The sequence below is a fragment of the Canis lupus genome, chromosome 4 (assembly GCF_003254725.2).
Source record: "Canis lupus dingo isolate Sandy chromosome 4, ASM325472v2, whole genome shotgun sequence".
NCBI lineage: Eukaryota > Metazoa > Chordata > Mammalia > Carnivora > Canidae > Canis > Canis lupus.
Window position 1 is genome coordinate 43779232 of NC_064246.1, and position 26988 is coordinate 43806219.

A 26988-nucleotide genomic window follows, 5' to 3' on the forward strand; every position below is an offset into this window, starting at 1 on the left:
GCCAGAGGGCTGGTAGCCTAGCTCCCAGAGCTCTTCCATGGGAAAGAGAAAAGCTGAAACAGAAAACCTTCTATTGGAAGACTATGCAACTTACAAGAAATCTGGACAGCAAGATTCTCTCTGGAACAAATGCCAAGAGGGAGATGAATTATTCAGTGTGCCGCAATGTGTCATTCAGAGAACCAGGATGAAGAGAAGTGTTTTTAGCTGCACAAAGATTTAAATACACACACACACACACACACGTATATATGCACGTGCACGCATTCACTCTTCCTGCCAGAGAGAAGAACGGTCTGTTTAAACCAGTCCCCTCTGGGAAACTGTGGGTGCTTCTCTGGCCTACAATGTTTCCCCTTGGGCAAGCGCCAAGAATGTGGGCTGGGAAGAGATGTCCGCTTTCAGATGTGGCCCAGACTTGGGGGCTTGCCTGGAACTCCCAGCCCCCATTCTCCAATGAAGCGATTCACCCCATGTCAGCTTCAGGGCAGCCTCCAGCCTCTGTGTCCTGGACTAACGAAAACCCCAATCATGAAATTGAAATGCCCCAAATGCTGGAGGCGCGAGAGGCAGGGAGGGAAGAGGGCCAAGCAAAAACTAGTTCTGCCTCTTCTTAATTACCAATCTCTGAAGGAACACAAACATTCCTGAATGTTTCACAACAGGCCCTCCTGGAAATGCGGCCCGGATGTGTCACCTTGGAGACCGGTGGGTTCTGCCAGGATCACCCTGTAGGGAGCACACTGGCGCACCTGTCGGCAACACAGGCCCCTTGGCCCCCTCCCGGCTCCCTGTCACTTTCCTATGGCCTGTGAGAGCGAGAGCGGCTCCCGGCGTGCCATGGCCAGCACTCGGTATTCAGACGGTGCATCCTTTCTAAGCAGCAGCTCAGAGAAGGGACGCAAGACCTGCTGCCAAGTCGAACACTGGCTGGTGATTCTCCGGGGGCTGAGGAACGCGTAACCTATCTTTCATGTTCCTGTTGCTTCCCTAGCGATCCGAATGCTTCCCACAGTAACCTCTTTATCGCCATCCAGCAGAATGCTGGCCCCCAACCGGGCTCTCTCCGAGGCCAGCTGGGCGGGATGGCTTCCTAAAGGGCCCTCCAGACTCCAAGCCAAGAACTGTCCAAACTTTCAGCTGAACCTCTCGTCCCACCCCGGCACAGGGGGCCGGCCTCGGCTCCTCCGCCCGGGGGTGTTTCACACGCATAGTTCCCATAGCTTAGATTGCACAACCCCTAACTTCGCAGCCCCACCTCCAGGCTGCTGCAGAGAAGGGCCGCATTTCCAAGCTACCCTTTCACCTTTTGCACCTTGAATGCCAGGGTGGAGGGCAGGAAGAAAGTGCAATGTTTGAAGCTCTCCTCCTTTCCTTTAATGAGTAATGTTCAAACACCTTTACCTACACATCTGACAATCTGGGGGTGACAAAAACGACCATCAGAGAGTTTGTTAGGAGGACTGCACACAAAACACAGCTGAAACTTCATAAACGCCAACTGCAGAAGCGGACGAGACAGACAGGGACCTGCCCTTACATTCTAGTTGAGAGACACGCCCCAACCAGGAAGCAAGCCACTGAAGTCATGTCATGTCAGAGATTCACGCTCTTTAGAAAAATGCAACATGGTGGTGGGATCAAGGGCAATGGGGGTGGGGCATGGGAGGGAGGGAGTGTGAGAGGAAGCCTCTTGCAGAAGGTGATTTTTGGGGTGGGAAGCAATGGGAAGGGCTAGTTGCAGCGGGACGATTTTGGTGAGTTTGATGAGGGGGGAAAAAAGCCATGTAACATCTTTCTGTTATAAGTGATGAGTGGAGGCCCAGGGATGCAGAGGATGGGCTTCCGTTGTAAGAGCTACCCCTATGCTATGCTGTAGGAGGAGACCTAGAGAAACTCCCTGCCTCACCCTCTGCTTTCTTTCTCTCTCCCCCATTTCCAGCAACAAACATTTACTGCATGGACACAACTGCCTAGTCCCACGCCAGACACCATGAGGGCTCTGACATTTGAATAAGCTTTATTTCTGCCTTTAAGGGCAGCGGGTCTGGCCAGGGAGCCAAGGCTTGCCCTTAAAACAGCCAGTGACCCATCACCATGGCATTTGGTGATTGTATATGAGGTGGGGATGCTACCTGGGGCTGCAGACATAGGAAACTAGAGGATGTAGGGATGGTTAATAAGCTGCTACGTCAGCCGTTCAGATGTGAAAGGCCAAGGGGTTGGGAGACTGGAGAGACTGAGGCAACAGGGTACAGTCAGGAAAGGCTGGAGGAGGAAGGAGTCCAGGTAGGAAGGAAGAAGACAGTGGTCCACATCACGGTTACTGGGGAGACAGGTTAGCTGCTACCCACAAAGGCTCAGGATCCCGTGCTGGTCTGAAACCCATGTCCACCTCTTCTACAACTATGGGCATGTTACATAATCTCTTTAGGAGGAGTGCCCTTCTCTGTGAAATTTAGAAGTCCCAATCTCTTACGGGATGAGCACTAGGTGTTATACTACATGTTGGTAAATCAAACTTCAATACAAAATATATTAAAAAAATATATAGAAGTCCCAATCTCATAAGGGTGTGGTGGGAATTAAATGAGATAACCCATATAAGGTGGCCTAGCACATAATACTCCCTGAGTAGATGTGGGCTGTTAACGTGATCTGTTGAGAGGCTGTGTGCTCCATGCATCCTGAGAATCCGGAGAATCATGTCCCCTTTCATCTTAGGTGGTCAGATATGTAGTGATCACTCTTCACCCCCAAGAGATACCCCATGGTGGTTAAAACTCCCAGGCTCCAGAGCCAGCCACCTGCATCTCCATGCAGGCACTGTTACTTACTGTTTGTCCTTGGGCACGAACCCTAACCTGCCTGAGTTTGCTTCTTCGTCTGAAAAGTGGGGATGTTCAGAGTGATGACCTAGTTAAAATGAGCTGTGCTGAGCTCACAGCACACAGGGCTCAACCAACATTAGCTGGTATCAGGAGTTGGAGTTTTCCATCCTTACTTCCATGATGGAGAAACTGAGGCAAAATAACTGTCCAGGTGAACAGCCAATACGTCCTGTGATTTTCTCCACTGGACTCTTTCCTTCCAGGGGCTGGGACCATATACGCTTTCCCTTTTTGGAAATTAAACCAGGAATTAGGAGACAGCAGCTGGAGTGGGTTTGGCTCTCATGATTGCTCTCTGGAGGAGGTGTTTACACCAGGAACTTCTAAACTCTCATTCTCTTAAACATTTCCCTCCCTCCTTCCACTCTTGAAACACCTATCTCAACATTCTGGTGTTTTTACCCCAGATCTCTTTGCTTCCCTACTTTGGTTGATCTGGTTTACCCGGAAGCTTTCTTGGCTTGGTCACTCCCACTCCTGGAATTCTTTTATGGGGAAAAGAAGAGGAGGGAGCAAGCTAGAAGGAAGATTCCAGACTGTTCTCCTAGGCTGACCCCTCCTCACACACACCGGTGGCTCACTCCCCCTGCTAAATCTCATCTTTGCTCTGCTCTCACTGAGTTCTTGGGCCAGCCCCTTCCTCGGCCTCCATCCCCAGGTTTCTATGTCTTTCCATTCCCTAATTCTCTCCAGCTCAGGGACACAGTGGTGAATCTGTGCTGCTACCGCTTTGTGTACCACTTGCTGGGATTTAAGATTACGGCTTTGAGAACCAGGTAATGCATTAGAGTAGGCATGGCCAACTGACTACTGGAAGGCCAAATTCAGCCTACATTCTAGAGTTGCCTGTTTGCCTATTACAGTGCTTTGTTTAAAAGTGGAACTGGAATGACTTTTGGGGGTAGCACTTTTTTTACAATTTTATCTATTTGAAAGAGGGGGAGACGGGCAGGGGAAGAAACAGACTCCCCTCTGAGCAGGGGATTCGATCCCAGGACCCTGAGATCATGATTTGAGCCAAAGGCAGGTGCTTAACCAACTGAGCCACCCTGGCGCCCTGAGGGAATAGCACTATTATTGCGCACAGTATCTTTGCTCTATAACATGTTACTCCAACTTTTATCTTACCAAAAGGCAGCATTAGAATAGTAGTTAAGAACACAGGGTTCTGGAGCTAGACTTCTGGGTTTGAATCCAGGCTCTGTCATTTTCGAGCTGTGTGACCTTGGGCAAGGCATTTAAACTTTCTTGTAGCTCAGTTTTCAAATTTGAAAAACAGGGGAAAAATAATACATTTATTAAATACTCACTAAATGCCAAGAACTTCTCCAAGCACTTTGTGGACATTAACTTACTTGGGCCTTATAACAACCCTTTTGGGTAGGTACCTTTCAGACCTACTTCACAGCATTCTTTGAGAATTAAATGAGATAATACATAAAAAAGACTTTAGAATACATGAAATAAACATGAACAACTCATTATTATTTTCATTACTATCCAAATGGGCCTCCATTGCAGAAGTACTAAAGAATGATAAAACTGAACAGGGCATTTAGAATCTGACAAACCAACCCCCTTGTTGTACTGATAAGAAAACTGAGGCACAGAGAGAAAAAAGTTGTTCAGAGCCACCCAAGAACCGAGTGGCAGGGCTGAGACTAAAACCTGGAATCAACCCCAGGCCTGCATCACACTCATGATACCAAGAGATCAAACCAACCTGGTGCTGAGTTCAGCTCCATATGAAATGCAGTGAGTACCTGAATATCCTGCAAGATATAGTTACTGATAGTATTTTCTGGGCTAACAGGCCCTATGATACTGAAAGAAGGACCACGAGGTGAGAACCTGTATATAACTATGAAGCTCCCACTCATGGAGAGATAAGGCTGGGAGATGGGCTCTTCCCTTTGTCCATTTCCTCATTGGAGGGTAATTTCCTGAAAGCCCAGCACCACAGCAGAACAGGGCACCTGGTATACATATCTGTCCATCACCTAGCTCTACCCCAGCTTCAACCTCATTCCTGATTTGAGAGTTAGGCTAAGGTGGTTCTGTGCCCTACAGACAGGGCCAGCTCCATCCTTCTTAGCTGTGTAATCTTAGTCCATTCTTTCCCCAGCTCTGAGCCTCAGTTTCCTCAAGGTATAAAGTAGGAAAATCTGCCTTGCAAGATTCTTACAGAGACTAAATGAATTAGTACATGGGAATGACTCAACATAGCACTTGGCATAGAATGCTGGGTAGGAATGCAGAGTTCTTCTTTTGTAGTCAGGACCCTGAGGGCACTCAGCCCCCACTTTTTACTCCTTCCGGTCTGATGGGCTAAGTTTCCAAGGAGTTCTCCCAGGTGCTGGACTGTCCAGGAACCTCCAGCTCAAAGGACAGAGGCCACAGCCCATCCCTCCCTGGAATCTGATCATTCCTCTATTCCTTGAGCTCTATCTTCACCTCACCCATCTAGGCCTGAGGAGCTGGTCCTTTCTAGAAGGAATTGGCCATGAAGGCTTCTCTGGCATCCTGCTTGACTTGGGGCCCCTTCCATGACAGCACAGCTTAGAACACTGGAAGGGGAGTGACAAGATCTGGGTTTGAATCTTAATGCTGTTACCAGATTAGCCATGCCCCTGGGTTTCCTACCCTTTCTGGGCCTCCCATCTCCCAAACAAGGGAGCTGGAATATGGTGTCTCTGAGGCCTGCTTTATGGTTTTTGCCTTCATTCATCTACTATTTGGCTGCCTATCCCAAAGGTCAAGAGCATTGTGAGGCTGCAATGAAACAATAATGAGAATGTTTTTTGCTGAAGGCCAATTAAGAATGAGGTGCTGGATCATATGTTCTCCGTAAGAGAAATCATTTCCTTTATCTTCATAACTTTACTGTGAGGCAGGTACTTGCCACCTTCATTAAACCAACAGAGACACCAATGCTGAATAGTAGTAGTAGTAGTAGTAGTAGTAGTAGTAGTAGTAGTATTGATGATGATGATGATAATAATAATAATAGTAATAATAATAATCAACAATGCTAAATTTCATTGAGGGTGTACAAAGTACCAGGCACAATTCAGGCTCCCTTACATAGACTATCTTTCAATGATTCTAAGCTGCACATTTAAAAATACGTTTTAACATCTCTGAAATTGGGCTGTGTGTGGCCACTGCTTACTGACATCTTACAATACTGTCAGTGATGGAGGTGTCCCTGCCTGTGTACAGACATCAAAGGTATCATGGGTTTGGATAAAATCCCAGAGACAACAGTGGAGTACTTTCAACCCTTAGGAGCCAAATGGTGGTGGGGAGGGGTTAAGGAGGCAGTAAACAGACCCGTTTAGCAACATTCCCCAAGTAGGAGTGCAAAGTAGGCTAGCTCTACATGATTGCCACGCTGGCTTCAGAGCCCAGCACCTTTGAATTTCTCAGTGGGTCCTTATAACAAGGCTGTATCACCAACACTTTGAGGGCAACAAGGATGCTATTCAAAGCACAGACAGCAATAATCCTGAGTTAAAAAGTAACTCCAAAGAATTGGATTCATGACACTAATATAATGCTGTATGCTAACCATACTGGAATTTAAATAAAATAAAATAAAAAAGAATTGGATTCTGAATAAGATGTTGTTTCAGGAACACTGGAACTTTGTTTATCCAGTTGGATTTTTTTTCTTTGTATGCATAAAAGCACTAGATGAGTTTTAAAAAATCTAAGTTTGAAAGATTTATTGCCATAAGTATGAGATAAACATTTTATTTAATTTCAAAACATTGGGTTATAATTTAATTGTAGCTTTTTTCCTTTCTTAGTGGCACATAAAATAATGATGCTTCTTACAAAAATAAATGTTGTGTTGATTTGTAATAACCCCAAGCTGGAAATAACCCAAATGTCCATTAACAGTTGAATGGATATGGGGCACGTGGGTGGCTCAGTCAGTTAAGCCTCTGCCTTTGGCTCAGGTCAACATGATCCCAGGTCCTAGGATTAAGTACTGCATCCAGCTCCCTGCTCAGTGGGGAATCTGCTTCTCCCTCGCTCTCTGCCCCTCCCCGCCCAACTCGTATGCTCGTTCTCTCTCTCAAATAAATAAATAAAATCTTAAAAAAAAAAACACAAGACAGTTGAATGGATAGACACATGTAGTGTGTGATATAATGGAATAGTACTTGGTAATAAAAAGGAACAAACTGTTAACACATGCAACAACATAGAGGAATCTCAGAAACATTGTGCAGAAGTCAGGGAAAAAGAGACTATACTATATGATTCCATTTATATAAAATTCTAGAAAACACAAAATAACCTATAGGGACAGAGAGCAGATCAATGGTTGCCTGGGGATGCTGGTGGAGGGAGAGAAGGATTCCAAAGGGGTACAAAGATGGGAATTGTTATGTTGATTATGAAGATGGGTTCACAGATATACATATGTATGTCAAAATTCATCCAACTGCACTTGATTGTAAATACATACAATATAGTGTGTTTCAATAATCAATTTCTCAATAAAGTTGTCAAGAAAAAAAATAAAAACCTTGTATCTGATGCAATAGAATCTTAATTTTGAAATAATTTATAAGTACCATTATCAGCTCCATTTTCCAGATGTGGAAACCGAGGCATAAGGAGGTGAGTTGACATACCCAGGAACACTTGGCCAGTTGAGAGGTAAATCCAACTGGCCTCAATCCCCAGCTCTGCACTGAGCGACTGTGGTTGGCCTTTCCCATCTTGGGGCCCTATTTCACCAACCCCCATGAAAGAGGACACAGTGATTCTAAGGAACTTTGCAGTACTGAGTTTCCAAGCCTGTGTTCAGTACTTGTCCAAGGTCTTCTCCAAGGTCACATGGCCACAAAGGAGAGGATCTTCCCTCCAAGTTTCCCGTGTCCATACTCACTCATTCTAAGAGCACCCCTCCTGACATCTCCTTATTGTATACAGCAGTGGTTCTCAATCATGAGTTGTATCAGAATCCTCTGGAGGGCTTGAGAACTCACAGATGGCTGCAACCCCCCTCCATAGTTTCTGATTCAATAGGTTTCTGATTCTGGGTGGGGCTAAGATTTTGCATTTGCAACAAGCTCCCAGGGGATGCTGATATCACTGGTCCTGGCACCATACCTAGGACCCACTGGTGTACAATAGCATCCTCTACCTCATAACTGCAGGGACTCTAAAAAATGGTATCCAACTCTGTGGTTAAGAAATGCCTCTCCGCTCTCACAGCTTTCTGCCTCCCCGGCCCACTCTGCAGGACCTGGTCATGGCAGCTCAGTCTCTGTGCGCTCTGTGCGCTCTGTGCGCTCAGTCACTTCCCTGTGCGCAGGCTGTATCAGCCCTTTGTTAGTGTTTGCTGAGCTCCTGTCCAAAACAGTGTCTTGCCTGAGGTCCCACAGCCAGTGAGCACAGAGCCAGCATTTGGATCTGATTCAGGAATTCAGGTTCTCAATCACTTAGCTGCTCTATATGTAAAAGGCCCTCAGTGAGCATCATTTTCTTTCTGATTTATTTCACATTAAACAGCCCCTTCCCTTTGCATCCATTTGTAGACAGAAGGCCAAGCAGAGCTAGGGGCTGGGATAGGGGCAGTTGGCATACCCTGGCCTATTGGCTCTACAGGACCTTGGTTCTGCAGGTGCAGGACTAGACCACAAAGTCCACTAGCCCAGGGTGCCTTGGTGGCTCAGTTGGTTAAGTGTCTGCCGTCGGCTCAGATAATGATCCCAGGGTCCTGGGATTGAGCTCCACATCAGGCTCCTGGCTCAGCAGGTTGCCTGCTTCTCCCTCTCTGCCTGCTGCTCCCCTTACTTGTTCTCTCTCTCTCTCTCAAATAAATAAACATTAAAAAAAAAAAAGCCCACTAGCTCTATCTCTCCAGCCATCAAGGGTCTTCTGGGTGTCCTTTGTGTCTTCAGATTGACACCTATTATCTCATGCTGTAACCCACACGACTTGTCTCACCCCAGGTCCTCCAAACTACCTCTCATTACCTCTTGCTGCCCCTGTATGCAGATATCAAGGGCTCCAAAAACCTGGCTTCCAACCTCCTCTTCTCCAGGCCTTTCCACCAGGACCACTGGAAGAAGCCTTCTTAAAGCTGAGCCATGCACTTCACACTAGAGGTGACCTACCAAAGCCCTGGGAGGACATGATACTGTGCCTCTGCCCCCACCGCTGTTCTATGGGCAGCAAGGTCAGGGTGGTTTCCTGGGTTTCCTGGGTTGCCCACCTAAGCAAATAGGGCCTTCCTGACATCTTTCCTGGACATTGGAGCTGGCTGGTCTAGGAAAGCACAAGTCAACCCAGCCTGGTTATGTCTGAGAGTCTGAAAAGCTGCAGAAGCCCAAGTGTTCATGGACTGCATCACAGTGAGCAGACTGATCTAGTCCAGAAGCTCACCTTGTCTGTCCATCTAACTGCTACTTCCTTATTTTCCAAGATCACAGAGGACTATAGTAACTGACTATAAAGGAGCTCTGCATAGGAGCTGAAAAGGAAATGGTTTTCACCTCTGAGAAATATGACTTTCTTCAAGGGTTTATTGTCCTCCCGTCATTTCTTTTTAAAGAAGAAAATAAATGTGTTGTTCCCTGAAGGGAAGCCCTACCTGCAAGTCAATGTTAAACACCAAAGTGTTCTGAGCTGAAGACAGCTGAATTAAAGTCAGCAGTGAAACAAATAAGCAATTAAAACAGCTATTTCAGGAAGCCCTGGAAAGCAGCAGATACAACATGAATTATTCATTCATACTGCCAGGATGACTTCTGGGCATTGTCTTCTGTGCTCTGTTCTCTTGCTCTTATTCATGCAGCCATTCAAGCACAGAGAGGGGACACAATACCCTGGCCCTGGGACATGGGTGCCTGAGCACACGCACACGCGTACATACACATACCCCACGAGGAGGCCAGGTGGCCACTCCAGATGGTGAGCCACACGGAAAAGAAACCCACAGGTTGGCAGCCACCGTCAGCTCCAGTGCCAGGGGAGAATGTATGAATATCCAACTGGCCCAAGAGGATTGTGGGAAGAGGAAGGGAGAGGGAGAGAGGTGTCAACAAAAGATCACCTGTACAGTACAAGAGAAACTGTGTGCAGTGTTTCTAATATTCCACAAGCTTCCTAACTGCTCTGGGATTAATCTGTGGGCTTCAGAGGCAATGGGAGGGATCTGAAACATCCGTTGACCCCCACACTGAGCCTGCCCGAGCTCTGGACATCAAACGATACATCCAGCAGGCTTGGTGGAAGGGCTCCATCTGGATTCTGAAGTCATCTGATCTCCTCGCTGCTTGACTGCAGGAGATGCTCTGCTGTATGTCTTATACCCACCCAGATGGCCTTGGTCAAGTCCCTTCTCTTACTCGGGCCTCTGTTTCCCCATCAACGAAACAAGGAGGATGGACTCCATCTCAACCAATTCTTCCAGGTCTGGTATTTCATGGTGCCATTTTGACGTGAAAATTGAGTATCTAAAGGGTGACTTGCATGCTCCTCTGCAAGGACCCCGTGTCAAAACCCTCAGAGAGTAATAACACCAGGACATCCTTGGTACCTTACATGTATGACCTGTCATTAAGTTCTCACAGCAAGCCATGTAGGTAGCTCCTATGATAATCCCCTGGCATAAATGAAAGAAAAAAAAAAAGGACACAGCCTCAAAATCAATAGGAAATAGGTAAACTATATAGCGACTGAATGTTTGGTAATAACCATTTGAAGCAACTGTTTGAGGCATATACTCACAAAGCCTTTTGGATGATAGAGGAAAGAGTGCTTATATTACAGAATTTAAAAAGGAATAGAAAAGCAGGGTATAAAGTGACTACAAGGAAAAATGCCAAAATGTTGACAGTGTTCGCCTTTTGGTGGTAGGGGTAATATTCAGGGATTCCCACCCTCCCCTGCTGCTTTTAAAACCAGAAAAAGACAGGAAAAAAAACCCCACTAAAAATACCAAGTACATTTTTCTACACAACTTCAGTTCTTCAGTTCTTCTATATAGAACCTCTTACTACCCCTTCATAAAAAAGAAAAAAGAGTCATTCCAAAACGAACCCTAATTTTCTTCTTAGGGAAAAATTCAAAGCATAGAAATGTATTAAAACACTGAAAGAAAACAAGCACCAACACTAGTTACATGATCTTTGCTGAAAAGCGGAGCCATGATGCAGAGTGGAGGCCAATGAGACTCCCACAGGGCCCTGGGCCGCTGCCTGGAGAGGAATGCACTCAGCCCTCCTGGGGCCTGAGGACCCCAAAGAGACCAGCCCAGGAGGCTGTCTAGGGGCTGATGTGAAAGGACCTGACTAATATTTAGATCTTCCCCACAAAGGTATCTATCTGGGTAGACAAACACAGAAAAATCCCAAACCATTATTAATCACCCCAAATTACAACTAGTTAGGTTTCGCAGGAGGAGTGCTAGTGGAGGGTAATAAGTGTGTGTGTGGGGCAGCTTGGAATATTTTATGTCAAACAGAAAGCTAATGGGGATCAGACCAGCCTGTACAACACAAACTATGGTAAGAATACTTATAGAATACTCAGCCGTCGAAGCTATTAAAACAACTCTCACCCACGCCCCCGAACCCCTCTGCCTTGACAAGGTTCTCACTCAGAAAAACGTGAGCTTCCTGCTGCTTCTGGCGAGGACATGGCTTTAAGACCATTCCATGCATAGTCCATGCTATTTCACACCCTCCATGCCTTTCTCTTTGCTGTTCCTGCCGCCCAGAACATCTTTTCCTGGGCACCTGTTGATCTAAAGCAGGGTTCAAGAGTTATTTCCTTACCATATATGTCCTTCCATTGTTTCTGTGTTTGCCACTTCTATGAGTTTTACGAGGGCCTGAGCAGTGTCTTATCAATCATTGTAGCCTCAGCATCTCACATGAGTGAGCACCAGGTGAATGCTCACTGAATGAATACATGAACTCACAAAAGAACAAATGAAGAAGGAAATATTTTATTGGAATTCCCAGCAGCGTTCACAGCTAGGCCTCCTACCTTCCAAGTTTTGCTTGTCCCATCAAAGGGAAATTTGCAAATGAAGAAATACTTCAGTGTCCTCAAAGTACTTCCTCATGCTTGACCTTATTTGATTGGCAAATAACCATTAGGACAACAGCATCCTGACCCTCATCATCGCTCCCCCATTTTACAGATGAACAAACAAGGCACGCTGAGACTTTCCTAAACTGACAGGGCTCCCGGGTCCCTGGTTTGTGCCAGCATTGGACACAGGCCACCTGCGCCCTGGCCCACTGCTTCTTCCCCTCCACCACCTACTCTCTCAATAGGTCTCCTTCCTCATTCCCAGTTGGTAACTGGAGAAGTGTGAAAACAGCCAATTCTCCTTCCTTGGGGAGTACATTATCTCACTGGGGAGCAACAGAGGCCTCCAGCTCCTCCTTCCATTTCATTCTCATTAGTATAATCATCAGCATGCAGAAGTGAATCTCTCTCTGGCACAGGTCTTCTGTGACCCCTGGATAGTCTACTCAGCAGTCCTGAGTAAAGGAGCTTACACTTGAGGGTGGGAAGGATCCTTGTGGATTGTCTGGGTTTCTGTTATTGGGGAGCAGCTGCTCCATCATCACAGATAATCCCCCGACCAGAGCAGGGTGTGGGCCAGGGCCTCTCCCAGCCCAGCTGACATGAAGGGTCCTTGCCTGGCAGTGATGTGCTACTATTGCTTCTTTTTCACAGACACCAACACATAAGAGCCTGGAGCCCACCTCTGTCAGAGGAGAGAGCAAGGCCTTTGGGACCACAGAGAGCTGGGTTCCCAGATGTAAGAGTGTCAGACTCTTCCCTTCTGGGGGTCCCATGTGGCATGCATCCCAGCGGAACAGGGCTCAACAGTCGAGTTCCTGTGTTCCTTCTACTTTCCCAATATGTCCCATCTCTGTATTTGCTTACGGGCATGTTGACTGTCTGTCTTCTTTTCCACGTAAACAGAGCCAACCTGCCTAGTTCACTGCCGCTGTCTAAATACAATAGAGTGTAGAGTTAGTTCCTATCTGCTGAAGGAACGAAACACAGAACTTGTGAGTGTCCCCTCCTTTCCAAGGGAAAAGGTTTTCAGTTTGTGGGGGCTTTCTTCGAGTCTTTTCTTCCCCCTTTCCCTCCCTCTTGAGTAAAGTCACTGGGCCCAATATTTACAAAGCCAGTAGCAGCATCATGAAAAGAAAGAATCCCAGAGGCATAAAGGGCCTGTTACAGGCTCACCCTTGAGCTCAATGCCCTCCATAAACCCCAAGGCAAACTGGAAACTCCCCACAGAACAGGCCCTGATAACCCTCCTTGTGAAGAATTTAAACTGACAGAACCACACTGGTCCACAGAGGAGAAACTTGCCAATGGAGCCGACTCCGTGGGCATCCAGCAAACTCTCTGCAGACTGGCAAAAGTCAGACTTTGTAACTGGGTTCACGATGAACACCAAGCATCCTGTGAACTTCAGGAACACTTATTTTTGTACAAAGGACACTGCTAGTGCTAGGCATGCCCCAGGTTCCCAAAAAATGTAGGATGGAGGAAAGAAAGGATAATTTTTTTAAAAAGCTAAAATATATTTCAGAAGTTTATCCAAATACTTGAAATTTTGCTTTTCCCTAAGAGAACATACAAACCAGAGAGAAAGGGCTTAACAAGTGAACCCCTATAGGTTCAAGTGCATCAATACTGAAAAACACTCATTTTTTGAGAGTCTAAGGTAATGTTCAAATATCTTTTACACAGCTATATACCTAGCACCAAATACTACATGAGCTTAGAATCACTGGAAATAAACACATAAACATATTCATTCACACATGATAATATATATGGAGGAATGAAGACAATGAAGACATTGGTCAAAATGAGACTTTCATGAAAGGTGCCACAGAGTTCACAAAAAGGAGAGATTCCTGCATACCGGACAGTTCCAGGAGGCTCCTGAAAGGAAGCAGGAAATAGCCTGGGTCCCTAAGGGCAGCGATTGTTCAACCAAATAAATAACATTATATGTCTCCATCCTTCACAACCATGCACTGTACAGGAGAGGAAACAAGGCCTTGAGAGGGCCTGTGATTGGCTCCATGGCACACAGCCAGCCAAACCCTAGGGCAAAGGCGAAGGTGGTCCGGTTCCCTTGTGGGTTTAGGGAGGGAAAGGGCAACAACCCTGATTCTTTGGGTGGGTGGGAGATGAGAAGACCTAGCACAAAGCTGGCTGATGCCAGAAGCAGGGCTGTTCTACGTTTGTGTATCAGTAGCACCTTGTCTCTTTACTTAAGAACTTTACTTGTGAAGGGCAAGAACTGCCTCAGGGTCCGGGAGAACAGCAAGGGACTGGGCAAAAATTCTGGAAGGAAGAGCTAGGCGGGTCATGGCGTAGCTCCAGGAAAGGTGGTGATGGGGAGAGGGGAGGTCAGTTCCTCTTCTGAGGGAAGGCAGGAGAAGGACATGAGCAAACCTGCTGGGGTAAGTCTGGGAGGCCCAGGGATGAGAGGCAGCAAGGCAGGGGCTGTCCCCAGCCCCCTAGAAGGGCCCAAAATATACTTAAGGGTTTCCAAGTGGGAGAGAAAGCTACTAGTGAAGTGGAAGGAACAGGTGGGCTTTGGAGCACACAGGTCTGGGATCAAACCTGAGTTCAGTCACGTACCAGCTGAGTAACTTCAACTCATTAGTATTCATGACTGTGATAGTTCTCATTTACAGATGATTACTATTTGGCAAGCATTGACCTAAGAGTTCTACATACTAACTCAATGTAATCCTCACAGCAATCCCATGAGAAGATTCTACTTTGTATAATTAAGGATTATCATCTGCATTTTAGATGGAAACTGAGGCCTGGAGAGGCTAAGCCAGTTGCTCAGGCCCTACAGAGCTGGGACCCGAGCCTGGGCAAGCAGTTTCTGCACTCTTAACCACCATACACCCTGCAATTAGCAAAAATGGGAAATATGCATATTAATACTGTGCAAAGTTATTTTGACAGTCAGACAAAAGAAGAGTGGAAGGCTCTGGCACCAAGCTGGAACTCAATGAACAATACCAGAACAATCAACGGACAAACCCAAAGCACAGCTGAGGCCACTCAGGCAAAGGAAATAGCTGTCGAGGGCATACTGTGCAATTCTCACTTTGTGAGTGTATTTGATCACCTGGCACAGACATCCCATTTTTCAGATGATGAAACTAAGGACCAGGGAGGTTAACTTGTTCATTGGAAGCCAACGAGGATAGGAAGCCAACAACGTCTCAATTACTGGTTATACTCCATAAGCGTGTATGGAACATATTTTTAAAATTGTATTCGTTAATGTTTATTGAGCTCATCCCATGCCAGGTTGTGTGCTCAGCACTCTATGTGCCCTGTCTCATTTTACACTCCCAACCATCCCTGAGGTGGGTTCTCAGATTACTGCCAGTTCACCAGCAGAAAATTCACCCCCAGGCTCACAGCCTCCCCAGAAAGCTAGCAGCTAGGGTCCTACACCTGGGAAGGAGAGGCTCTGGGGTCTGCGTCCCCATCAGCTTCTTTTACTACACCAGCTGCCACTCCAGGATGACTGGGCAGAGAATGTGGAGCAAACCAAGGTCAAGAGCATGCAGGGAACAGGAGGTCACTAGGCAGACCTCCTGGTCTTGGTTCTGAATAGACAGTCTACTAATCGGCACCAGTAGGATCCAAGTATAAACGGACACCTGAGTGGGCAGAAACAGCAGAGCCATGGGCAGGCCTCCTTGCTGCTCCCTGAACACTCCCAGCCTCCCTGCCTTTCTCTTGCTCCCCCTCTGCCTGAGATGCCTGAGCCCATTCCCTGGGGAAGCTCCCCCCTGAGCATCAAGGCCCCTGCACCCTTCACCAGGTGCCCAGGGAGCACCCTCTTCTGGCCTTCCAGCACTTTATCTGGACACTCCTTCCTTCACGTCCTGCCTGACAGCAGCACTCTCGCATGTATCCTGCTGCTCATATCTCTCCTGCTAGAATGGAAGTTGCTTCCAGGCAAGGTGTATATTGGATTCACTTCTGAATGCCACCAGTATTTGACATATCCTATGTGTATACACTTTTCGGAGGCACACAGGACAACTTCACGTGGCATACGTACAAGGTAGGAAGAGGCACTGGGTCTCTTGGTGAGAAAAGGATACTTTTTTCAATTTCTCTTCAGCTTTTCAGATTCCATTGAAGATAGTCTCAGTCTGGTGACACTGTCTTTAACCTCCAGCATCTGACAGGCTCCCTTTTGCACAAAGCAAGATTTGCCCCAGGCTGACAGCCTCCCCATGAGCTAGGAGCTAGGGAATGAGAACACCATTTTGCTTCATGGCTTTTGCCAACAATTGGGGAGAGGGAAATTGGGAAGACAGTGCACCAGTGACTCAAGTCTGGAAAACCCTTAAACCCACTGTCTGCAAGGTCTTAGGTGTTAATGAGCATCTGTTAAACTAATAGCTGAGTAATCCAGTGAGCAGAATGAGTGAACGGATGAATGAATGATCGTGATAATGACCAGCTCTCCTCCAGCCCCTGCCTTTGCCAGATGCCATTAATCTCTGAGTGGAGAAAAGGAGAGTACTGCTTAAAAGTAGAGGGCCCAGGGTATGTGGGGATGTTAGTTTACAAGAGCTGCTCTCAACTTCTGTCCAGGTGCCCACCTGGCCCAGGTGGGCAGCCTACTGGACTGGCCCTGGGGACTAGCCGGGGAAGGTATGAAGGATGGCTGTTGGGATTTTGACACCAAACACCCATTTCTACCTCTCTGGGTGAGCAAGTTGCCAATTTTCCAGGACAATCACCTCTCTAAGATTCTCAGCCCATGTGCTTTGGGAGGTAATTTCACGCCAGCTTGGAGATGGGCACTTGATATGGGCCTGACCGACCCCCACTCAGCTCCTGGTCAGGGGCCAGAATGTGCCCCCATATGGGCCAGTGACAGTCAGCTCCACGGCTTCTGCATGAATCATGAAGGCAAAAGACCTCTTTCTGCACGTGGCCTAAATCCTAGAAGCCCATCATGTGAAAATTGAGAAGGAAACCAACACAGCAGCAGGTAGAGTCGGGAGATGAGAGAAGCTATGGCCCGACAGTATCACTGAGCAAACAGCAGCTTTTCCTGGCTTTTCCAGTAAGTGGCCCCTAGTATTTACTGTCCAACGTGGCTGAGGTGTTTACCATGGGACCCTGAAAGAATAACCTGGAGGCAGAAGGTGAAGCAGGTGTTTCAAGCAGCAGAGGTGGAGAGAGCTCACATTTAGAGGGTCCATGTGGATCACTACCCTTTCTGCTCTGTTGAGTACTACTTTGAGGAAATCCAGGTCACTAAGAAACCCTGTACCTGTGCCTTCTGCAGCCTGTTGGTCACTAGACTGGGGCTGGTGGAGCTGTTGGTCTAGACTACCTCTTCTCAAAGCAGGAGGGTTTGAAGGATCCTGGCCCAACGGGCTAGAAGTGGTCAAACCCACTCCCAGGCCCATGCTGCTATCTGCCAGCAGAAGCAAAGCGAAGAACTAGCTTAATGAGAGAGAAGGCAAACAGCATTCTTTGAGGACCTACTATGTGCCTTACAGGAGATCAGGATGTAAGTCCCAGCTTGGAGTAGCCATTCACTGTGTGATCTTGGGCCAGTCCTACAATGGGTGTGCAGTAAATATCAGAGGGCTGGTAATGCTTGCCTACAGGCCTATACTGAAGGCAAGGCTGCTTGGCCATGACTAGGCCTTGCAGAGAGGGACAAGAGGTAGGAAGCTTTTATAGGAAAGAGAAAGAGGGGTCTCTTGAACCTAGATGTGGAAGACATTTAAAACAAAACAAAAACCTCCCTATAGTCATAAGCTGGGAATTGCTATATCGGAAAGGAGATTTCAGGAGGCTTGCCCAGAAATATGTGTGCATGGGGAGAGAAGTGGACAGGGTTGTTAACAACTGAGGTGCCCAAGAGGACCTCCCCCTCTGTGGCTGGGTGATCCTACAAGTCCCTGTGACATAATCATGTTGCCTCAGTACTGAGGACTTTGAAATAATTACGTCCATTCATCTCATTGCAGAGATGGGGAAACTGAGGCCATGGGAGGGGAAGTCACTTGGCTATAGTCACTCAGTGGCAAAGCTGGAAGGAGAACCCAGGCTGCACCTCCATTTGAGCAGTCTGGAACCTTGGGCATATCTGTTAACCTCACTGTGCTTCAGTTTTCTCCTCTGTAAAATGGGGCTAACAGTAGTCCCCGAGCTCACAGGGCTACTGGGGCATTTCCGGAACATGTGCGTATGACACCAGGCACCATACGTGGCATATGAAAAGCAGGTAAGGCCCATGAACTATTGCAATTTCCAGACTACTCAGGAACTCTTCCACCAGGAAAGAAACCCCCTTTCCTTCCATGTCGCCAGGAACCCAGACTAGAGTTTGGGGACCAGTCACAGCCCACCCCAACTAAAGTCCTGCTAGGCCACATTCAGGAAAGGCCTTCTTAAGGCTCTTTCCTGAGTTGACAACTTCTATCTTTCTTTGTGCTTCACAAGTGGACCCTAACGAGCCTCCTCCTCGATCCCCCATGTCCCCAGCTTTCCGGAGGGTGCCTTAGCTGTTTCCTCCTTGGAGAAGCCCTTGTTTGTGATGGCCATCGCTCCCAGCTGGCCCATCCAACATCGAGGTGGGATAAAGGCAGGCCTGTGCTCACGGCCAAGCTCCCACCCCACCCCGGAACTTGTGGAGAGGTGTGTTTCACGACAGGGACAATGATGTGTAGCCCTTTGCTCTGCCAGCAGTGCCAGCAGCTCTTCCCATCCGGCCGTGGATTAAAGGAGCCTGGGTAAGTGCCCAGGCGGAATAAAGCCTGCAAACATCCTGGGGATGTGCCCCTCCTTGGCAGTAAAACAGAACAGAGGGTGCGGGTAACAGTTTGAGTCTCCTTGAGCTGCACCCTACCTCAACCTGTGCACAGGCACACACGTGTGTGCAAGTGTACATGTATGTGCACACGCGCACACACACACACACACATTGCAGTCACATCCTCGGAGCTCAGGGCTAGCTCTGCACTTGGCAGCTGTGTGCCCCACTCACATCACTTCATCTCTCCGTGCAGCGCCCCTGACCTGCTAAAGGGGGCTGATGGTAACACCTACCTCACGGGGTAAAGGGGCCCAGGCATGCCAGGTGTTTACATGGTGCTTAGAGTAGGTGCTCCATACTCTATACTCGGTAATCCTTCTTACAGTAGGTATGTCAAATAATGAAATCACTGTCACATGAACAACACTCTGCTTACCCTCCAGACCAGATTAGATCCCAGGTTCACTTGAAATGACTTAGTCTCTCCCTGGGGACAATGGCCTTGCCCAAGGGCAAGCATCAGCACAGTTTAGGTCACAGTGGTCTCCCCTGTGGCTGGTGCACAGAATACTGCTTAGGATGATAATGAATATTTAGGGATTTGGGGTTTTCTGGGCTGACTCTGCATGACAATGACTCTAAAAGCGTCTCCATCAGGTTTCACCCAGGCTAATAAATTATGAAATAGATCCACAAGTGGCTTCCTCTTCACCTTGTTCAGACCCCCTCCCCCGACACTAGATTTCAGAGTGTATGTGGGACAATGAACTCTGTGTCCAGATTGGGCTGTAAACTGATGGAATGGCAAAAACAGAGTTTTTGTTCTACCTTGGTGAGGGACCCACAAACAGGTCCCTAAAGAATGAGCAACATCTTCATCTTCAACCTCTTCCTCAACACCAGTATCTCAATGAAAGGTACAAGTAGATCCTGGAGCAGCCACTGGGATCTGCAGCCAGAATTCCAAACTCCCTCTCCAGACAAGGCAAGGGTGAGCACTGTGGAAGAAGAGCACGGAATCTGGGAAGGAGCCCCTCCAACACGGTGGACCAGGTAAACAGTCCCCATGGAACTGCCTCACTCCAGGGGTCTGCCCTTAGAGCATGGGTGGCCCAAACCAGTTAAATCAAGAATTCCTGGCCTCCCAGTGCCCAGGAAACAGCACTCACCCCAGTGCTCCAAAGTCACTGCAGCTGACCTGGAGAGACCCTAGCCTTGGCCTCCGAGGAGGACCTTTGTCACTCACAGGCTGGTCCAATGGGTTAGGGTTTCTTGCCAATGCCTGAGGCTGATTTCTGAGGACCCCCTCAGGAAGGGAAGAAGGAATCTCGTAACAAGTCCAGTGTCACAGATTCAGAATGATTTTCTTAGGATTAAGGAAACAATGGCTGCCTAGGACAGGGGCAGCTCATCTATTTCTGGCCCTGCTCAGCTCCCCCTGCCCTTCATGGGCCCTGAGAACATGTGTCCAGTGCCCCAACATAAGACAGAAAGCATGTCAGGGACTGAGGGAGACACAATGCCTGACTTAACCACAAGACTCCCACTCAAATAATTTTCCAGGGACCAAAACATGCACTGTCTCATTAAAAAATAAGGCATGTCTGGCAATCATTTCTAAACCACTACCGATTTAGGGAACAATCTCACTCAAAGAGCATTCCAAACCTGGGCCCCGGGAGGTCCCCCGCTTTTACTTTTTAACTGATTCTAACTAGTCACACAGGTTTCTCGACAACAGCTCAGTTGAATTCCTTTGCTTACAGCCAAACCGGAGGTATTCCAGTATATTCTGCATGCATTTATTCTCTTGACAAGCATTCAGGCATGCCTGCTAAGTGCAAGATGTGTGCTATCTCTTTCAGGTGTTTTTGCATCTCCAAAATACAGATTCCTAGCCTAACTCCAGATCTGCTGGCATTGGTCTGTAAGAACTTGCCCTCCCCCCCCCCATCCTTTTCCTCTTTGCTACTTCTATCAGACACAAGGCACCTAGTTAATTTCCAGGAGCCCCAAGTTCAGGGCAGCTGGAAAGCCAGGGCCATGGCACCCCAGGCCATGGCTCTTGAAGGTGCCTGCTTCCCTTGGCCATCTGCTTCTGTTATGACACGGGACCTGTCATTTCTCCCTGACAAGGTGGTGTGAGGTAGAGCCTCTTACACTGCACCAAGTCCTTGAATGCTGGCAATACTCTGGTTCCATCCTACTGCAGCCTCATTTATTTTGGACCTTGGATTTGGATGTAGAGTGTTGCTACCATTGTGAACTGTAGCTCCACAGGAAAAGTGGGCCACAGATGAGTAAAAAAATTCTGATGAAAACTATGAACAACAATACTTGGTATTAATAATAATTGATACTTGTTGAGGCTACAGTAAATTCCAGAATGAAAGTAAGCTCTTCACCGCAACTATTTCATTTAATCCTCACAAAAACCCAAAGAGTGAGCAATTAGCATTTTCTCCTTTATACGGGTGGGAAAACTTGAGACTCTGACAACTTAATTATCTTGTCAAGGGTCACACAAATTGTACAAATAGATCCTGGGATAGAAACGCAAGTGTCCTGACTCCAGAGCCCACGGTCTTAAGTCATGGGAAACTCAGTAACTGGATATTTATTATGTTGATCCCTATACTTAGAAGATCATTTAGGGAAGCAAGAGTCATCACAATCTGAAAATTTAACCCATGAACCAAGCACTTAAAAAATCAGCACTACTCAAATATTATCCTCCACTTAAGACAAGTGTCCAGCCCAGCCCATCAACATTTCGAGTCAACATCCTCAATGGGCTGGTTGGCTGTCTCAGCGATTGACAGAGCAGTGCAAATACAATGCATATCAACTGAAAGGGAGATAGCTAATATTTTAAGTGATGCCGGGTGAAAGCAATGCTGAACAACTACTCAAATCAGGCCCAAAGTGGGGCAGGGTTCCTCAGGTAAGAAGCGAGAGGATCCACTGAGATGAAGAGGTGACAAGAGGCCTTCAAAAGAGAAGAACTTCAATGACAATAGGAATTAAGTGAGGCCCTTGGGAACTGCTGAAGCTCTCCCCAGTATTTTGTAAAAACTGACCTTATGAGCCTGTTGGGAAAATCAAATGAGAAGACAAAGCTCTTCTTGCTATTGTTAACTGTGCCAAAATAATTATGCAGAAGGGAAATCAACACTTTGTTCATACTAAGCATTACTGCAGAGTTGCAACAATAACTTAAGTTTTGTTAAATAGAACATAAAATAGATCACTGTCATAACTTTCAGTTTTGTTTCTCAAAGTAAGTCCTTATAAAAATCTACACCCCCCCCCCCCCAATATTTACTGTAAATGTTTGGCTTCTATTTGAGGCGATTCCTTTTCTAAATGAAACCTTTACTTGGAATAGGAAGCCCCTGCACTGCTTAGTCAAGCCCTCCCTGCTTCCTACTATAGGAGTCACGCTGCTAAGGCTTAAGCAGTAATACTAGTACCACGGAGACACAGTCAGGTTTTCCCTCCTCATAGCACTTTCCCATCTACTGTTTCATCAGGTGACTTCGAGAACTCCAGAAGTCAAGGAAACTGTGTGCTGTTATCCCACACACTTTGTCACTTCCAAAGCTCTTATCACTTCTGTGATCTCACCTTGACCCCACAGGATAATTGTACAAGGCACAAGTAACACACATTATAAGGCGAGGGAACAGATTCAGATTCGAAGAAATGCCCAAGGTACCATAACTTATTGGCAGAAGCTTTCAGCTTGGCACCCAGGTTTTAACCGCTTCTTCTTTCTCATGGGATACAGACTCTCAAGCTTTAGAAGGATAAATGAAAATTCTGCAAACTAGTGAACATTTTCTCAGGCCCATAGAGTCTTTTCAGAAACTATCTGCAAGGCTGCCTTAAAACACCAGAACACATCTTCTTTCCTTTCACAGAAAAGGTCCAATGTCTTTAAGCAAAATAGTGATAATTAGTACATTTCCACTGCCCTATCCTGACTGTTGTAGGTGGAAAATAAGTATCAGAGGAGCTCTAGTTCAAATGCTTAGAATGGAGTGGCCTTGCAAGCCTCTGTTTGGGTCTGCTGCTTGATAGCTTCTCGTCAGCGATACTCTGGGATGGCAGCACCCTCTACTCCCAGCGGAGTCAAGGGAGAAGCACATGGATTATCAAGAAATGCCATCAGAGGAAGACTGAGTTGGGGTGCTGGGATAAACCACTGAGAGGTCAACCCCAATGGACTAGGGAGAAACACTCCTGGAAGCAAGAGTTTGACTTATGCACTATAAGTCAGCAACATCTTTGCAACCAGCCCTGTGTGCTCCTGCTGACAGCATGGTATGATGAAGCAGGAATGTTCTAGAAGCAGGCTGACCCGAGCCCTGTGACCATGGGCAAGCTACTTCCTCTCTTTGAGGCTTGGTTTTCCTCATCTATACTATGGGGATTCATCACTTTCACCTGTTGCGAAAAGTATGTGAGAGAATGTGTATATACAGTTAGCACAGTGCCAGCTGCAGAGTAAACACTCAAAACACAGGCTATGAGAAACAAATCCTAGTGCATGGCACACGATTGCCCTCAATATATGTTAGGTCTTTCCATCCCAAGAAGGCATTTCTGAGTCCCCTGGTGAAAGGACTTCATGACCTTCAAAACTACTACTATAGCTTTGTGCAAATGGGAGAGGGAACTAAAGTCAAGCGGGTTTGGGGGTGGGAGTTCCTGTGTGCAATGGGAGGTGGGTACAGAGGCCCTAGGGGCAATCTCAGGGCTGGGGCAGGGGTTATAAGACACGATCTCCAACCTTGTGGAGCCCCGTTGTTCCTTGGAGGATATAAACAGAAATGAGTTGCTTAACTTTGGAACTGAAAATGCCCTTTGCTCCCTGTACAGTGCCCAGACACAGGTACTTGGCAGTGGGCACTGGGTGAGCCCACTGGATCAGGGTGGGAATACTCAGGAGCCCCACATCAGTGCTCTCAATGCAGACACGATGTGATCTCTTCATGTGCATTCATCTCCTCATTCTTGGCTCAGGAATCTCTATTGGCTCCCCAGTTACTTACAGGCTTCCTTAGCTGGGTCAAGGCTCTTCCTCATCTACCTTTTGAGAGTTCTCTGCCTTTCTACAAATTCCCTCTTCCATGCAGTATGGTCTTGTCACTGGGTCCCTTCTTACTTCAATGTCTCAGCATGTGAAGTCTTCCATGACCCCTTGGGCCATCCACCCAATACATGAGTTTCAGCCCTTCCAAGTCCTATAAAACCTAGGACCTCCACAAGGTCTCTAGGGATCCCCCTCTGCTTGAACCCTGTCAGCGTGAATCCAAGCCCACATCTATTTTCACTGCTTAAAACTCGTGTGCACTCATCATGAGCTGAACTGTAAGCTTCTGGGAGGTGGGGGCTGTGCCACCTACACCTGCGATTCACCCATAGCATTTAACATTGTGACCTAGACCCAGCCAAACACCTGCCAAATGCCCTCCCAGTGGCTGAGGACCTCATTGTGCTCAGTGACTCTACCCACTGAGGCTCCCCACCTGGTTCAGCTCCATTGGCCCCTGGAACCTAGGACCCCGGTGTGTGCATTTTCCCTCTCCCTTCCTTTGCTCCACACAATTCAGATAAAACCAGACCCACTGGACTTGAGCTGTGTCTAACCTTCCCTACCTCTGAGAGTCTCATCTCTCCCCCACCATCCCCACTGAAACTACCCCCTGTGGAGGGCCAGTTCCAGTGGCTGAGGAAGCAGTTGGAACCAGTGCCTGCAGGGGCAGGATAGTGTCTGAGACAGGCTGCACACCTCACTATGGACGCTGCAGCCTGCTGGCACCAGGCAGGGAGCAGCCCGGCTCTAAAAGTGTGGGATGATCATAATTAGCTAACAACACCCACTTGCAGCCCACGTGGGGAAGTGGCCGGCTCAAATGTTGCTAGCAAGAGATGACAAGGCCTTTCTTCTGCTGACTATGAGTGAATCACCAGGTCATCTGCATGGCTTAAGAAGGGGTCAGGGGATGACCTGGCTGGCCAAAGCCCCGGCAGAGGTGCATCTGACTGACATCTTACTTTTCCTCAAATACATTTTTCATCAGCAAATGACACCTGTACCCTTTTGAAGAGGAATGGATATTCTTTCCCATTTGAAAGGCCTGTTACCTGGAGGGAAGAAGATAAAAACCGCCATCCCAGGTTTAGATCTGAAGCATACCAGCCTTTTGATGTTTAAGATGAGAGGTGGGGATTGAAATCTGCACGCCGCCTCCCCAACCCCCCATGGCTGAGACATCCTCCCCAACCCCCATGGCTGAGACATCCATATCATCCACAGCAAGGCGTGTTCATGTCTGGTGTTTGGGCTGGAGAGGTTTTCCTCAGTCAGCGCTGTGCCTAGGACCCATTACCTACGGAGCTCTGTGCCTACTAAATGCTAAGTAAATGCTTGGCCTCTGGAGGATACTTCACTGGCCCCACCCTGGAGGGCTTGCACCTGAACAAGGCTGTTCTCCCCTTCCCACGGTCTCTGGTTAGTGTCTCTGCATCCTGAGACAGTCTGAGCACCTCTGATGAGGGCAAGTCTCAGGGGACCCACCGACTCATCTGCCAGCACCTCTTCTAACTCCCTGCTGTGACAGCTGTCACATTGGCTGTGTCATGAGTCTTTGATTATTGCACTGTGTCTCCCAGTAAGTTTCATAAGGGTAGGGATGTGCCTGCTTTGCCCTCCGGGTCTCTCTGGTTTCATGCAAGTAGCTGCTGCCTAGAACACTTTCAGACAGGCAAAGACTCTGGAGCCAGACTGCCTGAGTTCTAATTATGGATCTGTCATACACTAGCTGTGTGACACAGGCAAGTAACATAAATATTCTGTGCCTCGCCTTCCTTATTGCAAAATAAGGATCCGAACAGTACCTACCAAGAAAATGTAAACTTATACACACACAAAAGCTTTGTAAATAAATTTTCACGGTAGTATTATTTATAATAGCCAAAGTAGAAATAATCCAATATTCATTAACTGATGAATGGACCAAAAAGACATGGTATATTCATACAATGGAATATTATTTGGCCATAAAAAGGAATGAAGTAGTAGTATAGGCTACAACATGATGGATGAACCTTGAAAACATGTTAAGTGAAAGAAGTCAGACACAAAAAGCCACATATTTCATGGCTCCATTTATATGAAATGCTCGGAATAAGTAAAGCTATAGAGACAGAAAGTCGATTAGTGGTTATCTAGGGCTAGGGGTAGGAGTGGGAAGAAGTTGAAGGGGTTATGGAAAGGGGTACAGAGTTTCTTTTGCAGTGCTAAAAATATTCTACAAGTGATTGAGGTGATAGTTGCAAACTTTGAATACACCAAAAGCCATGTAATCGTATGTTTTAAAGGGGTTACTTATATGGCATGTGAATTATATCTCAACCAAATTGTTTTAAAAAAATTATAGTTCCAGGCAGCCTGGGTGGCTCAGTGGTTTAAAACCGCTTCAGTTAAAACCGCCTGCCCTGATCCTGGAGACCCGGAATCGAGAACCACGTCAGGCTCCCTGCATGGAGCCTGCTTCTCCCTCTGCCTGTGTCTCTGCCTCTCTCTCTCTCTCTCTCTGTGTCTCTATGAATAAATTAAAAAAATTATAGTTCCTACTTCATAGTATTGTTATAAAGTTTACATGTATCACTTGTGAAAATGTTTAGCTAAACTATGTAATAATTAATATTCATTAAACCTTGATTATGCACTAGGAGCTCCACTAGTAAGCACTTTACAAAGAGAACTTTATTTCAACTTCATGGCCCAGTGAGGTAAGTACTTACCCACTTTACAGACGAGGAAGTTGAGGCACACAGAAAACAAGTAACCCGCGGTGACATGACTGGTAAGTGGCAGGAACTGGCAAAACCCACACACCAAACCATCACACTCAGAGAGAACAATATTCCCCAAACCCAGGGCCCCTGGACTTAAAGTGGGAACCACTTGGCAAAAATAGACAACATTCTCCTTCACATCAAATGAGAGTGCCCCCGACAGGCCCTACAATCTGTCAGCTGGCATTCTCCCCTTCTAGGCAACTGGCTGAGGGGCAGCTCCCTCCCTCCTCACTCCTCCCCCCCACTCCCCTTCCTCAGTTCTTCAGGAGCCCAGCTGGTATGACTCTGCTTCTCCTCTCTGAGAGCCCCTTCCTTCACGTTACTCTGTGTGTTCTCTGTGGAGCTCTTGGTCCTTATGATGGCCGGGGCTGGTTTCCTCAG

At 47.2% G+C, this 26988-nt stretch overlaps 1 protein-coding gene across 7 annotated transcripts in view; it reads right to left on the minus strand.

Moving 5' to 3' along the window:
- The window catches only part of WWC1 (WW and C2 domain containing 1), a 152411-nt gene that overhangs the window by 85257 nt on the left and 40166 nt on the right, over positions 1-26988 (minus strand). The window lies entirely within an intron of this gene.